This window comes from Strix uralensis, chromosome Z, assembly GCF_047716275.1.
Source record: "Strix uralensis isolate ZFMK-TIS-50842 chromosome Z, bStrUra1, whole genome shotgun sequence".
Taxonomy (NCBI): Eukaryota; Metazoa; Chordata; class Aves; order Strigiformes; family Strigidae; genus Strix; species Strix uralensis.
Window position 1 is genome coordinate 84,240,021 of NC_134012.1, and position 11,040 is coordinate 84,251,060.

Consider the following 11,040-nt stretch of genomic DNA (forward strand, 5'->3'; position numbering starts at 1 on the left):
CTGCTGCTCTTCCATTGGGTCATTTGAGTTGCTGGGGTATGTGTCCTCCTCCCATTGGGTCCTTTGAAAGTCTCGAGGTCTTTGTCTCTTGGCGCGCTTTTCTTCTATTGGATCTTTTGAAAGTCTCATGATCTCATCTTTCGGCGGGCTTTTCTAAGCAGCAGTTATATCAGCTCTAGGCGGGGTTTTCTAAGAAGCAGTTACATTGTTCCAAGCGAGAAGCACACTCGTCTATATTTTATTCTTACATATTCTCAATTTGATTCAAGCATTATGATATAGGTTATAGTGATCACAAATAATTTCAGATCCACACAGGGTACAACAATTGCACTTATCACACCATATTCTATTTTGACACGAATCATGCCTATGTTTTCCACACTGGTAATTCCTTTCTAAGTGCATGTATTCCATCTGGTCTAGATTCATCCCTCCAAATTTGGACATCTAAGTTAGGAACCTGTTTCCTCTTTTAGTGGGGGGTGGGGTGTTGGTAAGTATTATCTTTCAGTACAAAATAACAGCCTAAATGGAATCTGGAGTTAAGCAGGGTGAATCTCAGCCTCTGAGACAGTTAATTTTTTAGAAAGTACAAGGTATGTGTCCTGGTTCAGCTAGGATAGGGTTAAGTTTCCCCAGCAGTGGGGGGAAGCTCTAGCCGGGTTATTCAATACCATGCTGACGTCACCTCCTGGCACCCAAGCACAGGAGAATTGGTGAGCGCGTGCATTTGTGCAGCCGTTCCTCTCACTGCTGTATCGGTACATACCTTGCTATGTTCACTGTTATTACTGTTATTATTATTGTTATTGTTGTTGTTTGTTGTGTCGCTGTCGCACTGTTGTATTAAACCTCTCCTTATCTCAGCCCCAGGACTTTGTATTTCACTCCCTTTGTGGGGGAGGGGCAGCGGCCGCGTGGTCTGAGACCCCGGCAGGGACTAAACCACCATAGTATGAAAAATACTTAAATTGGTGGTAGTCTTCCCATGAAGACAAATGTCTGCACTTGGCATGGAAATTGAAATATATACTAGTTTTTCCTCTCAGTTATCATTTTAGAGGGGATCTAAGGATATTTCATTAGGTGCTGTCTACTATGATCACAAACAGATGTAATATGACATGTTCTTAGTACATATTGCTATCTCTACTGTGCGAAGTAACATCTTGTCCTTGCTGATTGCCCTACTTGCCTGAAGAGTTCAAATTAAATAATTAAACTGCACACCAGCAAGTGTACATTTAGTCTCCCTTTTGGCAGTTGTCTTGAATGTTTGTGAGCATCTGTTTTCCCCTGGCACAGGATTGTAAGATAAACAGGCAGACCTTTGGAAGAGGATAGAGTACCGTTAGCTATATTTCTTGTACAGAACTACTAGTCTAGGCAAAAATACAAAAGACTAAAACTAACTGCTAACATCCTAAACAGATGTAGGATGGGCAGCCAATGTACTTGGAGGACAGCTTTTTGTGATAGAATGAGAGTGGAGCTGTGTGTTTGTAATACAAAATACTTCTCTATTGTCTCTTTAAAAATCTGCCATAGAAACTTACAAGGCATTATATAGGAAAGTAGGGAGTAATGGCAGAGGGAGTCAGTTTGGCATTTTTTCAAAAGAGAGGAATAAGAGGATTTATATCCTTTGTTGATGGTCATAGAGTCTTTTGAATGTGTGCATACTTCTATAAACCATAAAGGAAAATGTATAGAACAATACTGTTAAAAAGCGTTGTCAGCTCAAACAGATACAATGGATTGGAAAGAAATCATCTCCACAGTGCAAATAAAATAGCCATAGCCTTTCCATATTGTTTGACAACTGTTTAATCCCTTTAATTCTCCTGTTTCTGTGGATAGAGAGCTGGTAATCATGTCTAACATTTTAAAATACATTAGCCTTTACCTGATAGATGGGCATCTGTATTTATTCTCAGCTCCCACTAAGACTGTTGGAAGGAATGAGGTCACGTAGGTACTCTTTAAAACTTGGCAATTACTTTGTGCTTATGGTGATGTGGTTCTCCTGATGAGCTAATCTCAGTTTGCCACATAGCTCAGCCGTTGCATGCAATTTGCACAGTCAGGATTTGGAATAGTTCTTTCAGGTGCAGTGGTTCTGCTCAGCAAGTATCCATGCAAATCTCTGTGACCATTAACTTTTCTTACTCATAAATGAAGGAAAGAAGTGTTAAGAAAGAATCAGGAAGATGCTTTGAAGAAAGAAATCCCAGGAGATACAACCACCAATTCAGAAAAGCAGAGTATATGTAAAAGTTCTTACTGGCCTCTTTCCATCCTCATATGTATAGGTATTACTTAAAAAAGATGCAATTTGACACAGCCTGCTTTTGGAGAAGTAAATAAAAGCATTTCTGTCAGATAACTTGGGGAAACTAGCTTCCTGATTGATGTTTGTATGTCAGGCTAGTCAGAAGGAACGGCAGTGTCTATAGCACCTTCAGATGCCATTGTGAGGAAATGAGAAACTATGGTTGAAAGTGGTTCAGGTGATTTTCACTTCTACCATGCCTCAGTTGTTGACAGTGCAGATATATGAACTAATGAATATTCTGAGTTACCTCCTATTACCCTTTTAGGCTTACACACCTTTGGAACAGTTTCACATTGTTTGGCTGTTTTCTGTCATTGGTGGTAAGTAATAAAAATGTGTGCAAAGAAGAGAGAGCAAGCTTTCTCCCAACTCATTTTAGAAAGGGTGACATCCGCTTCTATTTCAGCTTGTACTGATAATGGAGTACATCAGACCTAGTAAAGGATGACATGCTCATTGCTCATTCAACAGGAGCATAGGTGTTATGTGATGTTGTCTGTGGGCTACTTTAGGGCACTGTATCTTAGTTCATACAAAGGAAAGGAAAAGGTCCTAGAAAATGAGGGGATAAAGGCAAGAATTGTGACTCTAGAGAGAAGGAAAAGTTTTCTGTTAGGTGCTGTGCAGTAATCGCCTCTGTGCAAAATTTTACTGCTGAAGACATAACAGTATTACTTGATGAAATAGATACCAAACTTAGACAATAATGGTGATCCATCACAGCGTGGATAGACTATGCTACAAGTGAACTGTGCTTCTGGCCATTGTCTTGACAGATAGATAAGGCAAGCAAGAGAGCATAACCTGCAGGAAAAGAGCAAAGTGAATGCGGACCTTGGGACATAGTAAGTGGGCAGAGGGGCAGAAGTGAGAGGATGTCAAGGAGGAGAGCCTGAGAGAACAGGTTGGGCAAAGAAATGTGCCAAAGAAGTGGAAGGTGTTTGACAAATTTCTAGGGAGATGAATGGCAAAAGCTGACATTGGTGGTGAAGTCAAGCACGCTTCCTTTAGAAAAGTTCTCCTTTCTGGTACCAGACAAGCTCAGGAATGCAAGAACAAATAAACCAGGTAAGGTATCTGGGCAGTGCATCTGTCTGAGACACGTAAGAGGCAGATAGAGGAAAAGCTGTCTCCAGGTCACAGCCTGCCCTGTTCGTAATTAATTGAAGCTTGGAAAGCATCTGAAGAGAAATCTTTCAGGTGATAGGTCGTCATGCGTAAATTGGTTGATATGTCAGTAAAGAATAAAATCAGCAGACATTATAGATGATACAATGAGGAAGAGTCAGTGTAGGAGTAGTGTCACCACACAAATCTGTAGGAGTTATTTAAAGGAATCAAACTTGTGAAAAGAGTGAAATGGTGTACTTGGACTTTAAAAACTTTTTTTACAAGGTCCCATACCAGCAGTGTTTGGGATCACTAGGGGAAAAAGCAATAGACCTGTTACAGACCAATAGTTGCTTTAACAAGAAACAAAGAAACATGAGTAATGTTCAGCTTTCACAGTGCAAGGAGGTATCTGCCAAGTTCAATATTTAACATGTTAATGAAAGCAAAAAAGGTGTTTAGTGAGATGAGAAAGTTTGCTGGTAGTTCTTAACTATGAATCTGAAAATGAGTTCTCAGAATTGTAGAAGAATAACATTTTAAACAAGATTAAGTGGCAGATCGCAAAAGTTGATAAAAGCAAAACAATAACTACTTTATGTACATATTGTAAGGTTGTAATTTTCCCAAGAGTTGTCATTAAACTGAGAACTAACTGCGGCAGCATACTCTGAATATCAAAGCTTACACAAGCTTAAAAATTAATTATATAAACTCACAAATGAAAAGTGTGCCAGTATCAAGTATTGATTAGAGCCTTTGTCACCAGAACAGTCTAATCCAAGGATGGTTCAAATTGTGGCAGATGTTCCTGAAGGCACTGTATGCCTACCATGCTCTTATACCCTTTCCTAGTGATCTGTTAAGGGCTACTAACAGAAATGCACTGAGTTTTGATTGTTCTCTTTCTTATGGGTTAATACTGCAATAATTACAGAAAAACTGCGTAATACTGGTTTGCATGTTTCAAGATTGTTTTTCACCACATAGGACTAAAAGACCCTTGAGATCAAGAGAAACTAAGGTACAGTTTGCCCACTTTTAAATTTTTCCTGATGAAAAATACCATCTATCAATCACTTATATACTTTATCAAGCCACCAGTGTTTTTACTAATGTAAGTATAACTCTTCACCCCTATTTGCTTTATACTTTTAGTGGGTTTTTTTATATGAAGATAAGTGGTATTTCAGAAGAGGCAGTTAAAATGCTACTGATTTTCTTCAATTATTTTTCCTGTGTTAGGAGGTCGGTCTTAGGGGTACATGCCCCAAAAGTCTACACTTTTCATGTTGGATGCTGTCCAACAGCCAAATACCCACACAGCTGCCCACTCCACTCTCCTGGAAGACAGGGATGAAGTAGAAGGAAGACAAAAAGACTTGCTTCAAGGCAGTGATGCTTTAACAGGGGAAGCAAAGGTTGTGCATACAAGAAAAGCAAAAAGAGGAATTCTTTTACTACCTGACATTGGCAGGCAGATGTCCAAATGCTTCTTGGGAAGCAGGGCCTCGGCATGTGTAACAGCTGCTTGGGAAGACAAATGTTGTAACCACAAATGTCCCTGCTTCCTTCTCCTTTTCCTGAGCTTCTGTTGGTGAGAAGGATGTGGTATGGTATGGAATATTCCTTTGGTCAGTTTGGGTCAGCTTGGTAGCCTTCTAATGTCTCATCCACCTGAATTTGCTCACCAGGGGGACAGAGTGGGAAAGAGAAAGCTTTGGCGCTGTGCAAGCACTGTTCAGCCATGGCCAAAATACTGCTGTGTTATCAACACACTCCTAGCCACAATTTTGAAGCACAGCACCGTATGGGCTGCTATGAAGGATGTTAACTGTGTCCCAGCCAGACCAAGTACACAAACATCTTAGAAGGCTGAGCCTCCTTTCCAACACTGGCCATGAAACAGACCAAAATCTTTTTCCTATATAACTCTCATAAACCTGTCAAGCTTCTTGCCATCTGAGTTAATTGACAGTAAATTTCTAGCAGCAGTCAAAACCCCAGAGCTCTAAGTAATGAGAACAAGCATTTAAGATACAAAATTGTCACATTCCTTGGCTCGGAAGTCCTCCACTCCCGCCCCCCCCCCCCCCCCCCCCCCCCCCCCCTTATCTCTCTTTTGGGCTGTTTTTTGTAGTCTTTGTTTCTCGCAGGCCTGTTTCTTTCAGGCCCTGTTTCAAGAAGTTACAAGTCATCTTTCACATCAATGAATATTCCTCCCCCTGAAAACACTCAATGTAAAATGTATCATTCTTTAAGGCATAAGTCATTCAATATTTGGTGATAGGTAAGGCAAATGCTTCTTTTGGGATTTTACAGTTTTTCAAATAATCTGTATTTTTCACAGTTTTCAAGATTTGGGGGATTTTGAGAACTAAACAGTTTTCATCCAAGATGAAGCAGCAATGTAGTGGATTTAAGCCTGTTACTTGCTTTTTCATCTCTCTTCCACAAACCTTAGCAGAAGATTAAATATAATCCTTTACTTTAAGGCCCAACTGGGAGATCAATCTGTGGTCCATCTTGTAGTATTTCAGAAGTACCTTCCTGTAGGTCAGTCTGCAGAGAAAAGAGCTAAATTATTATTTATATATGTGGGAGGGAATCAAGCGAAGTAAGCTTCTCATAATTCTGTGCTCCTCAGATAGGAATTCAAGATTATAATTCCCTTTAATAAAATTATGCATAAAAGCAAATTACCTCACGTTGCACAGTGCTTTGAAGATGTACCTTGTAAGTGGGTTTGCTTACCTGATTATAATTAAATCACAGAAAAGGTATCAGAGGCACTGGTGCAACATGTGTTTGGTCATCAGTTGCTTACTAGATCTCGGACATCAAAAGATAAATTCAGGCTTGGAGCTTGGTAGTGTAATTCTATTGATTCATTTGTCAATCCAATGATATCACTGGCCAAGGTACCCTATGTTTAAATTTACCCAGAAAAAAAGATACTACTGTTTTTCTGGATAACTTGGAGAAGAAGTATTTTTGCAATTGTCAAAAGAACACAAAAATTCACTTCTAAAGAGAATCAGGTCTTTCTCTTCTCATGCCTTGCCCCTGCTAGCCATGAGTCTAAGTAACAGGTGACTCCCAGCCTCTGAAAAGGAAAATCCCATAGCACAATGCCGAATGCTGCAAAAGGGTACATGGCAAACTGTGCGCCTCCAAGCTGCAGGGACCAAGTGAGCCAGCTGAGATGTTACTTTTACAGGGTAAAGCCAGTCAAGAAACATGATATGACACTTGATGTAAATTTCTCAGGAAATTGTTTAAATTGTTGGACAATTAAATGAAAAGTACCAGTGAAGGAAATCCTACATCCTGTTTATCAAAACTTGGTAACTGAAGTAAAAATTCTACTTCCTTGTTACTACTGTAACACTAATAAAGGTGAAGAAAAAGCTGATGAATTTTCACTTGCACACATGCTGTCACACAATTTCTCACTGAAACCATCCAATACCACTTAATTGTAAAGACTTACCATCATCATCATCAGTGAATGGAAGGAATCACAGAAACATGGTCCAAAGACAAAAATGTAGTCTAAGATGAGACATGGTGCAGTGGTTTTACTGAAAGAGAGCAGATAAGAATTATTGCTGTGAAGAATACAGCAGAAAAGATTTCTGGAAGCAATCAATATTCACATAGCATTTGGAAAAAAATCCTATAAGGAGAAGTGAGATTTCTGTACAATGGTTTGGTGAATTATTTAAGATTCTCGAGGGGAAAGGTGTATAAAGTACACCTTGCTGAAATTAAGGGCAATGGCAAAGCACTAACATTACCTAACTGAGCATGAGCAAGGTCTGTTATTTGTTTATCAATATACTAAAATTGGTTTTCTTTTTCTTTTCAGGGGATTTTTTTTTTTTTTTTTTTACACTGACATCCCCAACAACCCTACTTGTGAAAAAGTGAGGTACCAGTCTGTTTAATTTTCCCAATGTCTGGTGTCACACTTTAAGGTCAAGTACTCTAAAGAAACTTACCAGTTTTTCAGAGTTACTTAAGGCCAGGTGATTTTTAAGAGAGTAGTATTTTTCCATTACAGCAGTTCATATAGTCTTGGTTGATCTAAAGGTACAGAACTGATAGATCAGTTGACTCAACCAACAAAAAATCCTTGTTATTCGATTCCCTCTGCTCTCACTACCAATTCTATTCATCAATGTCTATACTGATAGGTAACATTTCAATTGAGGAAAACTTATGGTGCTTTCTAAAGGCTTCCAGTAAATTCAGTAGGTAGAAAGAATAATATAAAGATGATCTGAACTAGATTATCCTGGAACACTTCAGACTTTCAGCAGCCTAATCTGTCCAACCATTTTCAGACAGTGAAACAATTTGCCATCTGAGTCATAATCTATGAAACCTCATATTGTGTGATAAATTCAGTCTGTGCTGAGCACACACTTGGTTGCCACATAGCTTTAGGACAAGGTAATGAAGATACCATTACCATACATCACTAGAGATGTATTGTTCTCTCTGTTCCCTTAGGTAATACATATTCATTAGGAGTTGTGGTGTTTTTTTTTTAAAAAAAAGCAAAAATGGTTAAAAAAAGTGTTTTTCACTTCTTGAGAATTCATTTGTTTAGTTCAGCTCAGTTCTAAAACATCAATGGCCAAATACCAGCAGTAGAACATTAAGACTGCCAGCATTAGGAGGTTCAGTGATGCCAGTGGAAAGCAATTAGGTATCGATATTTTAAAAGCAAAGAGAGACTGCAGGAAGACAATAATTAGTCCCTCGCCATACCTACACCACCCAAGTTTCAGAAGTGTCTCGGAGTTGTGCAAATCTCTTCTTTGGCCGGAAGGTGTCACTTTCGCACCGTTGTTTGCAGCCCCTCAGGTTAAGGACGAGCCGGTGTCGGTCTGCGGAGCCCAGCAGCGTTTAGAGCCCAGCGACTCGAGAGCGGCAGCCGTTCCTGGAGCAGGAGCCGGGGTGCCCTGAGCACCGGGATGCCCTGAGTATCGGGATGCCCTGAGCACCAGGAGTGCAGCCACGGGCCAGCGGCACACGGCCAGACCTCCCGACAGTGAAGGCGAAATGGCACTCACACTGCAAGTGCACCCATCGTTCTCATTTCTGATACTTTTAAGGGATGTTGCCATTGTCTGATTAGAGAATTATGTAATATCGCCAAATTTCTATAACCATTTCAGTAGTCGGGTTTTTTTCTGGCAGCTTTCAGAGACTGCTAATTGCAACATGCAGATCCCAGGAGATAGGACTTCTTTCTGTGCAAAGAATTAAGTTACTTAAGTTTCTGAATCATTTTATTTTATTGTAAACTACAAGGGATAGTGTTGTTCTTGACAGCTAACAGATGATAGGGAAGTGTGTGATTGAAGAGAACAATGTCACTGAGAAGCAAGCAGGATGTTAGAGAAATACTACAGCAGCAGTAGATTCTCAGACCAGAAGTTTTCTTTCCTAATTATGGGCACTTAGCCTCCTGGTTTAGACATCTGTTTATCTTACTCCCTCTGCATTTCATGGAGAGAGAGAGAGAGACTTCCAGGGGCAATTCAGGTTTAAGATAGCCTTAAAGTTGCCCCCTGCCTATAGAGCAGCCTGAGCTAAAGGATTTCTTAGTTTGGCATCACAGTAAAATGCTGGAAGTTAGCACTAGGGTGAATCTGGACTGTCTTCACTGGCCCTTATAAACAAGGAAGGACAGGGATCAAGGCTTGAAACATCAACTTGTATCAGTCATAAAAAGTGTAGATCTCTCTTTCGTGGCAAGGCTTCCCTTGCTTCCACAACTGTTTTCCAGCATCACAGATTTTATCTGAAAGGAACACAGGTACTCAGCAGGAAACTGCGAGTACCAGGTCTGTGCACACTCCCTTGCAAATATTCTGGGGAGTAGCAGTTTTAGATAAAAATTCCTTCTGCACACACTGTCCCTGTCAGATCCGATTAGAATCCCTGTGAATAACATTATAACCCACAGTCGCTAACTATGGTAGTTTATCATGTGCTGTACTAATAGAAAAGACATGACCTTCCAGACTGGAATTGACAAAGCATTAGGCAAGAATACTCGTTCTATAAAAGCAGAAATATGTAACATATACTGTACAATATATGCAGAAAAACTGCTACTTGGTATGCTTTCACTCTTTATGATAAATAACAAAAAAAAGGCTCTGTATATTTCAATTTAGGAACAACAACATAGTTCATTGAGTATGTTTGCGCCTTTCCAATTGATAAAGAAAGTGGCAGATTCCTTCTCTAGCTCATACTTACATTAAGAGAATATCAGAGACCTCTTGTAATTCAGTATCTTAATGTTTTAGGGAAATGTTAAGAGATGTGGAAAAAATACAAGGAAAGCATTGCCCTTATGTGGTATATTAAATATCAGATTGTCATGATTTTTCCAGAGAGAATTATGTAATACCTCAAGCTTAGTCTAGGGTATCTATTTCTTAAGGTACCATACGCCAAATCTGAAAAATATTAGCGTAATCAAAATGTATTTTGACCCCACAGCATGCCACCACAGAAACGAAAATGAGAAAGCCACACACTCTTGAGGAACTCTCAGGAGCTTCTTCCTTTCTGAGAAAGAAAGCAGCTCCAAGGGGCTGCCAAAACGAGGCCACTTCACAACTGTCTGTAAGCTCACTGGAAAATGGACTGTGTTACTGTATGTACAGGGCTGGCATAACTTGCTGACAACTAGTGTAGCATCATTATACCAATGTATATCTCATGTATATCTAGTTTGTTGGCTAAGAATCGCAGAATCACAGAACCGTCTAGGTTGGAAAAGACCTTGAAGATCATCCAGTCCAACCATTAACCTAACACTGACAGTTCCCAACTACACCATATCCCCAAGTGCTCTGTCAAACTGACTCTTAAACACCTCCAGGGATGGGGACTCCACCACCTCCCTGGGCAGCCCATTCCAATGCCTAACAACCTGTTCTGTAAAGAAATACTTCCTAATATCCAGTCTAAACCTTCCCTGGCACAACTTGAGGCCATTACCTCTTGTCCTATCACTTATTACTTGGTTAAAGAGGCTCATCCCCAGTTCTCTGCAACCTCCTTTCAGGTAGTTGTAGAGGGCGATGAGGTCTCCCCTCAGCCTCCTCTTCTCCAGACTAAACAACCCCAGTTCCCTCAGCCCCCCTCGTACGACATGTGCTCCAGACCCTTCACCAGCTTTGTTGCCCTTCTTTGGACACGCTTGAGTAATTGAATGTCCTTTTTGTAGTGAGGGGCCCAAAACTGAACACAGGAATCAAGGTGCGGCCTCACCAGTGCTGAGTCCAGGGGTAAGATCACTTCCCTGTCCCTGCTGGCCATGCTCCTGCTGATACAAGCCAGGATGCCATTGGCCTTCTTGGCCACCTGGGCACACTGCTGGCTCATGTTCAGCCAGCTGTCAATCAACACCCCCAGGTCCCTCTCTGACTGGCAGCTCTCCAGCCACTCCTCCCCAAGCCTGTAGCGATGCTGGGGATTGTCGTGGCCGAAGTGCAGCACCCAGCATTTGGCCTTATTGAAACTCACCCAGTTGGCCTTAGCCCATCGCTCCAGCCTGT